This window comes from Trichosurus vulpecula, chromosome 9, assembly GCF_011100635.1.
Source record: "Trichosurus vulpecula isolate mTriVul1 chromosome 9, mTriVul1.pri, whole genome shotgun sequence".
NCBI lineage: Eukaryota > Metazoa > Chordata > Mammalia > Diprotodontia > Phalangeridae > Trichosurus > Trichosurus vulpecula.
In genome coordinates, this window is record NC_050581.1 from 86923925 (window position 1) to 86940401 (window position 16477).

At 37.6% G+C, this 16477-nt stretch overlaps 1 protein-coding gene across 3 annotated transcripts in view; it reads left to right on the forward strand.

Annotated features, from left to right (window-relative positions):
- Positions 1-16477, forward strand: part of KDM4C (lysine demethylase 4C) — a 507818-nt gene that overhangs the window by 79381 nt on the left and 411960 nt on the right. The window lies entirely within an intron of this gene.

Genomic DNA, 16477 nt, shown 5'->3' on the forward strand with positions numbered 1-16477 from the left:
TTAAGAGGAAAGATAATTAGGATATTATGTGCAAAAATTTTATTGGGGGAGTCGGTGTAGGAAGGCTAAGGTTTCAGTAATGAAAATCTAAAGAGAAATGATTCTATCAGGAGAAAAAGGATACCCAGAGTATGGGAATGTGGGGACAGAGTAAGAATACCCTGGCAGTCCCTGGAGCCATCTCATTGGGCCTGGTTTCATGCGAGGATTAGTTGAAGGAACTGAAGTATTTACCTTTACCCTGCAGAAGAGAGCATTAGTGGGACTGTGACAGCTTTAAGTATTTGAAAGGCTGTCTTGGAAGGATTAGTCTTATTTTGCTTGGTCCCAGGGAAAAAAGTGAGGAACTGTGGGTAGAATGTCAAAGGCATAAATTAAGTCTTGGTGTCCAGGAAAAAAAAAGTTTTAATTCATGCTATCTAATTAGTGCCATTCTCAGAGGACAGTGGGTTCTTCTATGGGGTTTTTCCAGCAGTGGGTCACAGTAGATATCCACTGAGGTATCTTATAACTATGAAGTTTCTGTGATTCTAGGAAGTCACAGTGTTTGATATTCTGGATTTCTTTTTAAATTGTTTCTTAGTTTAGTTTGAAATCCTCTTATGTTATAAAACTGAGTTGTGAAAAATATTTTCTTAACACTTTCATCTAATTCAATTTTGCTATGTTCTTTTATGTATTTAGGGTTTAGACCTATTTCCTTAGCCATTGGAATTGCTATACAAAGCACAAAATGCTGTACTATATTTAATAAAGTAGCAATTCATTAGACATTTCAATGAAGTTAGCATTTAAATCATAAGCCATATTTCTCTACAGTCCACTCAGTGTTCTTCTTAACTACCATATGGTCCTCAGAACAGTTGGGAAATCTGTGCTGAAAGCAAAATAATTTTCACTGGTAACAGGAGGTGTTCCATCTTTTCATCCATCTGTTCCTATCCAGGAAAAACTCTTACATAGGTAAAGGGCACGTCAGGTTTATTTCAGTGGAAATAGTACCAAGGATATTCTGTTCTATTTTTCTTATTCCTCAGCTGAGTCCAGTGACTGTGTAGTTCATATTGAACATTAGTAAGGATCTGATCCCAAAGAGTAGGTGCAGTTTATATTGACAGGTTACTGTTAGTAGGCTATAATCTGTATCTTCATGTAAATCTTTATGTTTTGCTATTGACTACCACTGTCCTTTGCTTTATTAAACATTACATAGTCTGTTATACAACACATCTTAAACATAGGTTGCGACCCAATATGGCCACAGTAAAAGATTTCTGAATGCACAATGACCAAAAATTAATTAAAAATCAAATGCATAATGAATCCGAGGTGTTTCTGGCAGCATTTGCCTATGAACGCCAAGCATTCCCACTTTGTACAGCACATCCCCTCAGGCCATGCAAAGCAATGAACTGCTGAAATGTGTAAAAAGAGGTCTGGGAAAAGAGATTGCCAGTGGAAAAAGTTTAAGAACCCTGATCTATGAAATACAAACAGATTTTAGCAGAAAACAAAGGTGAATGGTGGTTCCTTTGGAACAGAGGATGATTGTGTTGTGGAAATTTTGATAGCAAATGTCTGGGATAATTCTGCAATAAATTTCTTTTACCAAATTTTATTAGTTTTTTACTTTTATATCACATTCATTTCTGAATATGTGAGCCTTCCCTTTCAGGAAAGCCAGCACATTATTCCTATCTTTGGTATTATACATAGCATTATCTCACCCTTTTGGCAAAATAGAGGCTGCTGGTGGCACAGTGGATAGAACACTGGGCTTAGAGTCAGGAAGTCTCAAATTCAAACCTGGTCTCAGACGCTAGCTGTGTGAACTTTGCAAGTCACTTAGCCTCTTGTTGCTTCAGCTTCCTCAGCTGTAAAATATGAAAAAAAAAATAATAGCACCCACCTCCCAGGTTGTGTGAAAATCAGTTGAGACAATTGTGGAGTGCTTAGCGTGTGCTGTACAAATGCTAGCTGTTGTTATTATTATAGTTGTCGTTATTCTATATTGCAGTTGTTAAAGTGTTGTATTTTGCAGGGATTTATATAGGAGGGATGAAAACATATGACGTAGGGGCAGGTGTGGTTAAAAAAGTTCAGTTAATTCTTTTTTTTTTGCTCTATATTGATTCTTGTTCCAAGGAAGTACAATTAAGCAGTATTAGACCGTTGAACACGTCTGATAATAGGCCTTATTCTGCACCTATGAAGCATCCCCTTTCTGATGAGAGGAGGCGTGTTTTATGTGAAGTCTTCTGTAGTCAAGATTCAGCATTTCATTGATCTAAGCCGTCTTGTCTGTTAGTGCTGTTTTACTTCATGTAATTGTATTTCTTTGTGTGTGTTGTTTTCTCATTTCTGCTTATTTTGCGCAGGATCAGTGTTTCTGTGAATTCTTCATATTCAGTTTCTTCTAGCGCAGTAATTCATGACATTCACATACTACACTTCACTCCGCCATTGCCTAATCACTGGAGACTTTGTAGTTTCTTGTGGTGGCATGGTGGGAGTCCACCCGGCCTATGGTCAAAAAGGCACGCCTGAGTTCCAATTTGGCCTCAAACACTTACTAGCATCGTGTCCCTTGGCAGGCCATTTAACTCCAGATCTCATTTTCCTTATTTGTAAAATAATAATGGCGTCTTCCTCCCAAGATTGTTTTGAGGGTCACATGGAAGACACCTGTAAAGCACTTAGAGCAATGCCAACACTAAATAAATGTTAATTGTTATCGTTATTACTGTTGTTACATGTTAGGGAGGTGCTTATTCTTTTCACCTCTGGCCCCTGTTATTGTGCTTTGCATGTGGTAGGAGAATAATGAATGCTTGTTTGAATTGAGTATTTTTAGAAAACATGTATAATGAAAAAAATGAGATCTGAAGGTTGAAAATTATAGTTAACCTGGCCTGGCATAAAGTGAAATGAATTAATATTTAGTAATAAAACTTTCTGGAATTTATTTCATTTCGATAGATACTGTAATGTTAAAAGTTATTCAAGGTAAGGTAGAAAGATTTAGGATGTATAGAAGATAAAACATGAATTTCATATTGATCCGATTATAGGTTACACTTAACTTTCCCTCTCCTGTCTCTCCTCCCTCCCCCACTTCCAAAAAAAAATTCTGGTTTGTATATGTAATGGAGGGAGCATGCTAAGATTGGTTCTTACTGGTGAGTTATGTGAATCATTCACAGACGTTACCTGTCTGGTTCCAATCCAATAACATGGTTTTTTTTTTTTTTTTTGTTTTGTTTTTTTGATGGAGGTGGGGTTGGTGGTGGAAGGAGCTGGTAATGGGGAAGAGAAAAAAGGAACTCTTTCCTTTCCCCAAGAAGTCCTTGTCAGTGGTTTGGTTTGAGCTGGAATCCCCAACTTCCTAATGAAAATATTCAGCAGCTAGGCTGGACCGTTTTGGATTTGGGAATAGCCTTTGGTGTTTAAAACTCCCATAATCATGGTTAGTTTTGCTCACTTAGTGTCAGTACTCCTTTTCTCTTCTTCACCAAGCAAAAGGACACTAGTCACAGTATAAACAGATTTGTTTATATATCGCATTTATGGTTAGATTATTTTTTATAAAATTCTCAATTTAAGCACCAAAAAAGCATTTCTATATACACAGCAGAAAACAAAAACATTTTTAAAAAAATTTTATTTTAGAGTGAGATGCCAGAACCTGAATGCAGAATAGAGAAAAGAAACAAAAATGTATCATATACTTAAATATTGGAACTTAAATATAAAGTAAAAAAGGAAAAAAAAAACATGTGCATAGCAGACTGTAAGAGAGGATTCAAAATATATAACAATTTTCATTTCAAGAAAGCCTTTATGATAAATAATACATGTGTTGAGAACTGTCCATCTTTTCTTGCTTCCTTGTAAATTTTCTTTCGTTCTCTGCTGTGCACCTTTTTACTTTGTTCCTTCCCCACCCACCAGGCTACAATTAAGTTTGGATATGTTTCGCTATAGCCATAGATACATATATATACACATATACATATATACATATTTATAGATAGATACATATATAGACATATACTTTCCCAAACAAATTCTACTTCTGATTGTGTATGTCTCTTGTTTCCTATCCCTCCTGCCTCCTCTACTTTACTTCTACCTGTTGCCTTAGTGGGAGTAGGTAATCCCTCCAAGGGAGGTAATCCCCTCCAAGTCCTCCCTCCAAGGATCCCTGCCCATCCTCCCATTCCCATAAATTTAAACACCCTTATATACCCCCCTTTTATCTATTCCCTCATCCTCCCCTCTAGAGATCCCTCCCTTGTCCTCTCCCCCCTCTCTATATCCCTACCATTTTTTTCTTCTGAATTTAGAAGACTTGTATACTCTTCTAAATATATATGTATTGTTCCTTCTTAAACCTATTCCCGATGAAAGTAGGTTACCAGAACTACCAGCCTTCCTCCCCCATCTCATTCCTCTGTGTGGATTCTTCCTCTTGCACCTTATTTGTATAAAATAATTACTCTTTTTAGCTGTTCCTAAAAGGTTTTACTTTTTAAATTCATACCAGGTTTTCCCCAATCTTTCTTAGGAGCTTTCTTATGAGCTACCCAGTTATTAAAAAGAATCTTAGATATACGTTTTACATTTTACATATATGAAAAGTAAATGGCCTATCTTTATTAAATCTCTTATAATCAGTCTTTGGTATATACCTTATATTTCTTATGGCTCTTGCACGTCAAATCTTCTATTTAGTTCAGGTTTTTTTTTTTTTTTAACAATGTCTTGAAAGTCTGACAGGTGATCAAATGTCCATTTTTTTTTTCATTCGTGATTATGCTTAACTTTGTGGGGTATGATATTTTTGACCAGAGCCCTAGTTCTTTTGCTCTTCAATATGTAGTATTCTAAGACCTATGGTTCTTTAATATCTCTCCTGCTAGGTTTTTTGTGTGATTCCAATTGCGGCACCATCACACCAAAACATTTTCTATGAAATATTGACTCTCCATCTTGTACTGCTTGCTTAAAAAGAATTCTGATTTTCACACATTTCTTTCATTGTTGTGATTATCTGGGCTTTCTTTGAACTTTATGATCCCTTTTGTTTTAAAAAAGATGACAGTGGCTTTTTTGGGGCATTACTATTGTTAATTCCTCTTTCTTGCAGCTGTGGAGCTGGGGATTGGTGTTGGGTGGGGAGAGGGAAGAAGGCAAAAAAAGTCATGTAAAATGAACCTACCTAGTGGCTTTATCCAGAAATGTGAATCTCTTATCAGCTTCTTGTTAGGTTGTAATATATTTGTTTCCCCCGCTGTAGTATTATATTTCACTTTGCAAGTAAATAATTCTTGATTTTAAGCTTATATGTTTTGCCTTTTGGAACATTTTATTTCAAGATTTCTGGTTTTTAGTAGACGCTGCCAAGTATTTTGTGATCTTGACTGTATTAGTTCTTTGGTACTTGAACTGCTTTTTTTTTGGCAGGGAGTGGGGGGGTGGGGTGGGAGGGTGGAGTATGCTTTCTAGTGTTTTTCTTTGACCTGGAAGATCAGGATTTGACTACAGCATTCCTGGGACTTTTTTCTTTTGGAGTTTTTTTAAAGAGATGATTGGTATATTTCTGTTTTGGGTTCTCATAGATCTAGACAATTTTCATTCATGATTTCTTTAAATTGAGTGTCTAGGCCTTTTTTTTTTAAAAAAAAAAATCACAGTTTTTAGTAAGTTCAATGATTCTTAAATGATCTTTCCTTAATCTGTTTTCTTGGTTAATTTTTTTGGATATCAGATATTTTACATTTTCCTAGTTTTTCAATCTTTTAATTTGGTATTTCTTGCTGTCTCTTGGAGTTAGTGATTTCTGTTTTGTCCATTCTAATTTTCAGGCATTTCATGGGTAAGGTTTATCCCTTTCTCTTCTAAGCTACTTATTTTTGTTATCATACTTTCCTGAAGGCTAGATGTTTTTAACATGGAGTTTGTAAATTTGATTTTTAAAGATACTTTGATAATTGTGTATCAGTATAACACAAATCCGTTTGACTCTTTTGTATTGTAAACATTAAACAACATTCTGAAAGAGAGTTCCATAGACTTCACCAGAACCCTATAGGGTCTGTGGCACAAAAGTCCTGGCTGACTTTTTGTGTAATTGGGCTAGAAAGAGTTTCTCGTTGGCTTCCTTGATAATTATTTGATTTGGTAGGAACTTCAGGCTTTTGCTAGAGTAGATATCCTGCTATTTTATCTTGGTTGTTTGCATGTCATCTCCATTAGATTAAAAACGCCTTGAGAGTAGGGATTGTGTGTTGTTTTTTTTTCCTTTTGCCTTTCTTTGCATCCATAGTGTTTAGCACAGTGCCTGATACATCCTTGATTAAAAACTTACTGACTTGACTTCGTATGGGAACCTGGTGTCCTTCCTTCTCTTTAAGTCGCCATCTTGGCAGGAAGAATGTATTGATTCTTGAAAGAATAAGTGAAGAGAAGAGAGGTTTCTGATCTTATTTTAATGTCGTGGACCCTTTTTGGCAGTATGAAACCTATGGATTCTTTCTTAGGATGCAAACCTTGGTACAGAGCAGGGGTGGGGAACCTGCAGCATGGAGGTGGCAGGTTCCCCACCCCTGGTATAGAGCATCTTGTCAATTTAAGTGTATGTAGGGGGCAGAACTCCACTCCTTACATATAAATTCTGAATTTAAATGGCCAAAATGGAACTCATCTTCCCACTCAAACCTGCCATCCTTTGAGTACCTCTTTCTTCTTTGCAGGCCACAGATTTGAAACTGTACTTGACTCTTCCCTTCCCTGCACTTTTCCCATCCATTCAGTTTTCAAATCCTGTCATTTTTTTCTCTAAAATTTCTCTCACATCTATTTTCTGTTCACTTACACAACTAGCATCCTTGTTCAGTCTTTATTACTTATAGAGACTCCTAATTGATCTTCCTGTAGTATCATTTCTGTTCAAAAGTCCTCCCATGTTCATTCAGCCTAAATTCAATACTGGATTGCATTCTCACTATCATGAAAAAATTTGTTTCTGGGATAGAAACATTAGGAGGAAGCGACTCCCAGTTATTTCTTCATTTCCCACCAGCTTTACTGCTTTTGAACTTCTCTGTCATGCCTCAGGAACCTCATCAATGAGCATTATTATCATCCTGCAAGATCCAATCATCTTTGTACTCACATTTCATCACTACCCTCTGCCCCTCTGTTTATGGAGTGCAGCCAGGAGCTCCAAAACTTCCATTTAAGGAGGGGACACAACCATAAATCTCTTCCCATTAGCTGGACTTCATTTGCGTTTCTTTGGAATTTTATATCGTGCTTCTGCTCCAGGTACCTCCCCACCCTCTTCCACTTTAGCTTACTTTTATGAGTTGTGTTCATCCATTGGACTGCAGCCTTCTTGTGGGCAAAGGCTATCTTTTAATTTGTATTTGTATCCCCACTTAGCACAATAGAAAGTGCCTAATAAATATTTATTGACTGACTGACAACTTCCTACCAGAGTTTGTGATAGGAAAGAAGAAAGTTGGGCCGATTCTGACATGTCCTAGATTCTGGGAAAGCAAATTCTACAGAATTCAGAAAAAGGATAGATGGGATGCTGTACACTAAATTTTACAGGGAAACTCAAGTGGGATATGGGAAACTCAGGGGGGAATTTGAAGCTCTTTGTGGGTGTGAAATTTCCCTGGAGGGGGGTGGGAATGGAAAACTGTCCTGGGGTAGGGGTGTGGAAATGGTGAACTCTCAGTGATCAGGGACAAAAATTCCAATGAGGATTTAAAACTGGAGAAGTCTGAAAAGAACAATGTGGATAAATAAAGATTCATTAGCCAACTTTGATTTTAAAAAAGATGTCTACGGAAGATGGAAGCAATTCTAGGTAACATAAGGTAAATCTAAAAGAATGACATGGGGCAGCTAGGTGGCGCAGTGAGTAGAGTACCAGCCCTGAAGTCGGGAGGACCTGAGTTCAGATTACTAGCCATGTGACCTTGGGCAAGTCACTTAACCCCAATTGCCTTGCCTTCCCTCCTCCAAAAAGAAAAAAAGAAAGAAAGAAAGAAAAAGAATGACACAATCAGTCCTAAAAAGCAGCATCTGGAATGCTAAACCTCAGAATGAATTTCAGCTCGTGAGGGTAGCTAAGGACCAGAAAACAGATGTTGAGTGTTTTTTTTTGTTTGTTTTTGCTAGTTTGAGAAGCAAGTGGAGTATTAAAGAAGGGTATAAGATGGTTGCTTTTGTTGGGTGAAATGATAATTATCAACAAAAAAGGCTTTGTTTCTGCCCTCTCTGATGAGAAACATGATTGCTATACTGGAAATAAGAGACTCATCCAATAAGCACTGATTAGGTACCTAATAAGGTATAATCATTTAAAAAATGAAATAATTCTTATTCTTAAGGAACTTCTGTTCTATTGAGGAAAACAACCTGTATGTGTAGAAGTCTGTGGAGAGTCAGCAAACTCAAATGCATCTGGTTGGTTCAGGAGACCCTTGAGTGATGTAGATCACAACCCGTCTATCCATATCCTTCTGGAAGTCTGTCACGGTTGGTTTACTTAGTGTTCTGGAACTCTTCCTCTATTTTCCCTCCATTGAAGGCGTATCAGGGGAGCATTCTGGCTGGCTACCTATCATGCCTAAATCTTACATGTTGGACTGTCCCATTTTTTCTGCATGTCATAAGAATCCTTAATGCATCCTTTACTCCTGTTCTGTATGCCGCAGTCTATTCACCTTCATGGTACTCTGTTCCATTACTCTTGGTGAAATGCGTATCTTTAGTTCTTTGGTGGCAAGGGTATTCCTGATCTTGTTGCTGTGCAGCAATATCGCTAAAGTATTTGTTTGAAAAATATGAATGGGCCTTTGCTTTTGGAAAGTTTGGGATGAATTAAAGTGCTTTGCAGTTTCCCCAGAATAATCCAACATACTTTCCTCTTGCTTTTCAACTCCAGGTCCAACTCATTGATCTGTACTGAGATTTACATATAGTTTGACAAGTTCTTTAGGGTGCCATTCAGATACATGTTCGAAGCTAGATAATAGACATTCTTTGGGATGTTTCGTAGGTATCTTGAACTCAACATATCCCTAATAGAACTCATTATATTATATTTTAGCCTTAAACCTTCCCTTCTTTAAAATTCTCCTGTTATTACTTAGGGTAGTACCATCCTCTCAGGTGCCTAGCCCATAACCTGTTAACCCATCTTCACTTCCTCACTCTTATTCGTCCCATGTATTCAATCTGGTACCAAAATCTTGTTTCTGTCTTCACAGTATCTCTTTTACCTATCCTTTTCTTTCCATGTACATAAGCACTAGAGTAGTTCAGGCCCTCATCAGCTCTTGCCTAAACTGTTGCAACAGCCTCTAACTGCTCTCCCTGTCTCAAGTCTCCCCCCTCCAATTCCATCCTATGTGTACACAGCTACCAATGTCAGCATTCTGAAACACAGTTGAGTGTGTCACCATTACTCTTCCCCTGCCCCCCATTTCCCTTTCCCCATTCATTGAGTCTCATTGTATCCACCTCTAGGATCGTATATAAGATCCTCTGGCATTTCATCTTGTCATAAACTAGCTCCTCTCTTACCTCTTTAGTCTTCTTACACTAACTCCTCTCCACACACTCTACAGTCAGGCTACGTTGGCCTACTTTTCCTGGAACCTGGCATTCCATCTCCTATCTTACATGCGTTTGCTTTGGCCATCTATCCTCCAGGCCTCAAATGTTCTCCCCACATTCTACCTTTCAGTTTCCCGGGCTTCTTTCAAGATTCACTTAAGATTTCAGTTTCTACTGGAGGCTTTTCTCGCTTTTTGCTCCCCTCAACTCAGCCTCCACCTCAAGCTCCCCATGCACCCCTTCACTCCATCTACTAATACTTTATGCTTTCAGATTATTATCCGTCTACTTTGTATATATGTAGTTATCTCCTCTGTATGTTGTCTCCTCCGTTAAAATGTAAGCTTTTTGTGAGAAAAGTCTTTCTTTGTATTTCGAAGATTTAGCCTAGCGCCTTGTGCTTAGTGAGTGACTAGTGAATGTTTGTTGGCTGATTGATCTATCCATTTGACCTTTCTTGTGTGGATGGACAGACCAAACTCTTTTACATAATTATAGTTCTTTTTTCTATACTGACTTTGGGCTTGATGAAAATCCATATCATCTGTAAACAGCAGCATCTACAGCAGGGCTTCTTAAACTGTGGGTTGTGACTCACATTTGGCCACAGTAAAAGGTTTTCGAATGTACAAAAAATCAATTAAAAATCAAATGTGTAATGAATCTGAGATGTTTCCAGTAGCACTTGCCTGTGCTGTGTAGACAACTTCACTGTAGCCTCCCTTCTGAACCCAAAGCATGCCCTCAGGCCATGAAACAACAATAAACAGCAGTTTTTTCCCACTAACCTGCTCTGTTGTTTTTGGCATTTGTGGGTTGAGAAGCCTGGTAACTGCCACAGCTCAATGATTCAGGGCCCTGTGGCCTGTTCTGCCAGCTCCCTGTCTGGTTGGTCCTGGCGCGGCCCACACTGGGCTGTGCACTGTTCCGCTCCCAGCTCTGTGCTATAGACCCTTCCCATTGACCATCCAGGCTGTCCTGGGTTGGAGCCCTGCTTCCCTATGCTATTTTGTGGATTCTGCAGCTCTAGAATTTGTTCAGATCCATTTTTTACAGGTAAGGGGAGAGCTTAAGCGAGTCCCTGCTTTTCAGCCACTATCTTCCTTATTTCCTTTTTTTGATAAGATTGCTAAACTAGCTGATTTTGGGAATTTTGTAGATATATTGTTGTGGTTCAGTAATTGGGGTGGGTTGAATATATTCCCACCCTCCCACACTGGTAACCATGTTGTGGAGCAGATTGGGGTTTGAGGGGCAGCTAGGTGGTGCAGTAAGTAGAGCACCAGCCCTGGAGTCAGGAGGACATGAGTTCAAATCCAGCCTCAGACAGTTGACACATGTCCTAGCTGTGTGACCTTGGGCAAGTCACTTAACCCCAGTTGCGCTGCCTTCTACTCTCAAAAAAAAAAAAAAGAATGGGTTTTGAGTTAAATTTGCCCCTAGGTAGATTTACTTGGGACCCAACTGGGTATCCTTTGGGCAAGAATCTATGAGGACAAGGAATCTATAAAGACAATTGTAAGACTCTTGCCAGGATGCTCTTGAGAGCTCAGGACACCTTGTGGCTTGTTTTTAACCTGGAAATTATGAAATATGTGCTTATTTTGTAATTGACCAAGGTAGATTTTAGGCTTTTGAGTTGTCCATTGTACTGTATATGAACTGACATGCAATTCACCTAAATTTTATCAAAGCATATGGTAAAGATGTAACAATGTGGACTAGAAGATAATGTAGTTAATAATAATTTGAATTTGTTCAATGTCAGGATCAGTAATTTGATGTCAGCTTTGCAAGGAGGTGTCTAGCGGATGTACCACGTATCTGTGCTTAACCTTATGTATTTTAATATTTTAATCAGTGCCCTAGATAAAGCCATAGATGTCGTACTACATATGTAGTTCTCGAAAAGCTGGTGATGTTGTATAACTCACTGGATTGATTTTCTGGGACATGTTGTAGAAAGGATGCTTTTTCAGGTAAAGTGTGGAATAGATGACCATTGAAGATCTCTATCTCTGAAATTATGTGTGATGCTTTTATTTTCAAACTTCAGAATGTCTTTTTGAAGTGAGCCTCTTATATAATTCGTAGGCTGTAAACCATTGATTCAAATTTTAGAATTTTTTTAGTAATTAAAAATTTTTTAATCATATTACTGCCTATACCTTCAAGATAATTGTTTTTTTTTTATAATAAGGTCACATGCCTGATACTGGCAGTGGCACAGGTCCTTTTGAATTTTTTTTCTAGTTGTGACGATTATATTGACAGATCTAAAATTTGTACCTAGTACCTGACTAATAGTATGTATTTGTAAGATAACTCACTGAAGCTAGGGATGCAGCCTGTGGTTGTTGAACATTGTTGCTCTGGGAACTTTATTGATCCGTACAGGGTTTAAAGTTATAGCTTTGGCTTCTTTACGTCATGCTGTAATCACCTGATGGTAATTTTTAGTTGAACCATAACATTTATTTGAAAAACAATACTGGAGTTTTAAAGAAACTTAATTTCAGCATTATATCACTTTCTATATAACTCTAGCTTAGTGGCTTTTTAGAATAAGTAAACCAAATTTGATTATCAGTACTTAAAAATATGTCTCATTGGTTAGCTAAGTAGTTGATTTGTTGGGTTTATGAAAAGGAGGTCATTTTTAATGCTCACTCAAGTTTACAAAGATGTAGAAATGATTTTAGAAGCAGGAAAATATTATTCCTTGCTGTCCTGCACTTCTTCTCTCTTTTGTGGTTTTCTTCCATTCTAGGGCTGTTGGGGCAAGATCCTGTTATTTGGCCTAAAGCTGTCCTCACGTCCATTAACTCTTTTGGGGTGGGGAGAAGATAGTTTTCTATCACCATCCTTGCTGTACTACATGTCATTTGTACCAGTTTCTGGAGGAAGCAGAGTGGAGCCAAATTAACCTTTACCTGTTCCTTTCTTTCCTCTATGTTCTTTCTAACTTTGCCTTGCTATATTAGCAGGGCAATAATTACAATATAGACGATAATTGTCAATATGTGTGTGTAGTTTTGTATTGCAAAATATAAGTGACTCTCCATATAGAAGATTGAAGTAAACCATTTATTCAGATACCAGAGAACCAGATCCCAAAACCAATAAGCCCAATCTGTCATAGCAGAAAAAAAATTAATACACATTATCACAGCAGAGAAATATTCTATTCCATAACCTCCCTGCCTCCTGCTGCAGCCTTGGCACAAAAAAACACACTTACAGCACAGCTAGGACATGTTGCTCTCTCCCTCAGTTCTAACTACTATGAGAATTTCCTGCTCCACCCTTCCAGTTCCTCTCCTTCAGCAAGCTTCTTCCACCACATGTCTCTTAGGCTTCCTGTGACATAAGCAGGTCACATGAGCCTGTTAATGGGTGGGAAAGATCTTTAAATTTAAATTGCCATTACACTTGCCTTTGGTAGTATACAAGAAAGAAGAGTGGTGTAGTGCAAAGATGATTCCCTCTCTTCTACTTAGTATTATGTGAACTTGTACGTGTCACTTTCATAGATCTTTTCTCTCTGTGTAGTGAGCTTGATTGGATTAGATAATACATAAGATCTAGATTCCACTGCTTTTTCTTAAGGTGTTCATGGAATGGGTTAAGATACTTTCCCCTGAACTTGAGAGTCTTAGAATAATTGGTGAATTTTCGTTTGTTGGATTGCTTTTCAAATACTAACAAAGTTGCCCTTATTGCCACATCAAAACCACCCTTTAATTTTCATGTTGAGAATATCGTTGCTTTGTGAGGTAAATAAAGAGGATAAAGTTTTCAAAAATGAATCTATAAAGCTATCACAAGTGTTACATTACCTAAATGTAAAAAATTCATTTTCTAATAATGATCATATCCATCATTCTTATCACTTATAAGTGATCTACCTTGTCTACAGATTATTTTCCTTGAAGATATTTTCTTCCAATAATCAAAAAGAAATAAAATTATTTTTAATGATTTAACATTTTATTTTTTCCCCAATTACATCCAAAAACAATTTTTAATATTTGTTTTTAAAATTATCAGTTCAAAATTCTCTCTCTCCCTTCTTCCTCTTCCCAGCTCATTTAGAAGGCAAGCAATGTGATATAGGTTATACATGTGTATTCATGGAAAACATTTCCATGTTAGTCGTGTTGGTGAAAGATAACAGACTAAAAAGAAAAGTGAAGAAAAAATATGCTTCAATCTGCATTCAGGTTCCATCTCTCCGGAGGTGGATAACATTTTCCCTCATAAGTCCTTTGGAATAGTCTTGGATTAATGTATTGCTGAGAACAGCTTAGTCATTCATCATACATTATTGCTGTTATTTTGTACAATGTTCTCCTGGTTCTGCTTATTTCACTTTGAGTCACCTCGTGTCTTTCCAGGTTTTTCTGAGAGTATCTTGCTCATCATTTGTTATAGCACTATAGTATCCCATAACCATTATAGACAAAAACTTATTCAGCCATTCTCCAATTCCCAATCGCCTCAATTTGCAATTCTTTGCAACCACTAAAAGCTGCTATAAATATTTTTGTACATGTAAGTTCTTTTCATTTTTGTTTATGTCTTTGTGATACATACCTATTAGTGGTATTGCTTAAAGGATATGCATGGTTTTATAGCCCTTTGGGCATAGTTCCAAATTCCTGTACAGTATGGTCAAATCAGTATGAAACTAGAAGAAAAATTATTGAAGAAAAAAAAATAACCTGTGGATTTAATGCTGTAGTGAAAACTATGGTGGGGATGTGTTTGAGTGGTGTGTTTCTGTTGTCATGAACATATGAAATGTACTGCTATTTGATTTTTAGATAGATACTAGTACACTCAACAATTTTATTAAGTGCTGACTATGCAAGTGCTAGTAATACAAAGATGACTGTTACATGGACCCTGTTTTTAGAGAGCTAATAGTTTGGTATGTATGTAGGGGGAAAACATTTTCACTTTTGTGTATACAAAATCCGAAGAAAACTAATGCAATTGGAAAGTTTCAGGTAAAGCTCTATGAAACACTTAAGGAATGAGAGAGAAGTTTTAGCTGATTGGGGTTGGAAAAAATGGTAACGGAAAGTTTTTTGAAGGAAAATGGCACTTGAGTTGTGCCTTCAAAGAAGGAACGGATTTTCGTGGAAGGTGACTGGTATGGAGGGAGTCCATAAAAAATTGAGGGGTAGTACTGGGCTGGTGGGCAGCTAGGTGGCAAAATGGATAGAGTGCTGGGTGAGAAGTCAGGGCTACTCCTCTTTCTGAGTTCAAGTCTGGCCTAAGATATGTACTACCATGTGACCCTGGGCACGTCACTTAACCCTGCAGAAAAGGAACTCCAGTGTATTGGTCAAAAAACCCCAAATGGGATAATGAAGACTTGGACATGACTGAAATGACTGAACAACAAATGGGCTGGTGATGTATGCCTGTGATCCCTGTTACTGGAGGCAGTTGATTGGAGGGCAGTTTACCCTAGATGAGATAGAAATGAAGAGGTTAGGGAGCCATAGGTTTTTAAGGGTGCTTAAGACCCCAAAATACTGACACGCCGAGTCTTGCTGAATGAATTCGACTCAAGCTTTCTCAGCCAAAGAAAAACAAAGTTTATTAAGGATTTGCTAGACTCTTAGGGAGCCTGAGCGTTTGTGGCGCTAATGCCAGTGAGCTAAGATTGAATCTCTAAGCACCTTCATGGAGGCAAGATGGATCTTCTTTTTTTTTTTTTTTGAGATTTTTTTATTTTCAGTTTACAACACTCAGTTCCACATAATTTTGAGTTCCAGATTTTCTCCCCCCCCCTCCACCCCCATCCCAAGACAGCATGGAATCCCATATATCTTCTACACATAACTTCGCATTGAAGTTATTTACACAGTAGTCAAGTTGTAAAGAAGAATTATGACCAATGGATTGAATCATGAGAAAGAAGAAACAAAACCAAAACCAAAACAAAAACAAAACAAAAGAGGAAAAAAAACACAAAGGGAAAAAAAAGGCAAGCATAAAGGGCGCCTCAATCAGCATTCAGAATCCATAGTTCTTTCTCTGGATGTAGATAGCTCTCTCCATCATGAGTCCTTTGGAGCTGTCTTTGAACCTTGTATTGCTGAGAAGAGGGAAGTCTATCAGGGTTAGTCATCAGAGAATCCATATATATATATATATATATATACACATATATATATGTGGTTATGTATAATGTTTTCCTGGTTCTGCTCTGCTCGCTCAGCATGATATCGTGTAGGTTTTTCCAGGTTATTATGAAGTCCGTATCATCCCCATTTCTTATAGCACAGTAGTATTCCATTACATTCATATACCACAACTTGTTCAGCCATTCCCCAATTGATGGGCATCCCCTTGATTTCCAATTCTGTGCTACTACAAAAGAGCCGTTATAAATATTTTTGTACATATGGGTCCTTTTCCCGTTTGCGTGATCTCTTTGGGATACAACCCTAGAAGTGGTATTGTTGGGTCAAAGGGCATGAACATTTTTTTAGCCAATCTGACAGGAGAGATGTGGTACCTGAGTTGCTTTGATTTGTATTTCTCTAATCAGTAGTGATTTAGAGCCTTTTTTCATATGCCTGTGCCTATAGATATCTTTAATTTCTTCCTCTGAAAACTGCCTGTTCCTATCCTTTGACCACTTCTCAATTGGGGAATGACTTCTATTCCTATAAATTTGGCTCAGTTCCCTGTATATTTTAGAGATGAGGCCTTTATCAGAGACACTAGTTGTAAAGATTTTCTCCCCATTTTCTGCTTCCCTCCTAATCTTTGTTGCATTGGCTTTTTTTATACAAAAACTTTTCAATTTAACATAATC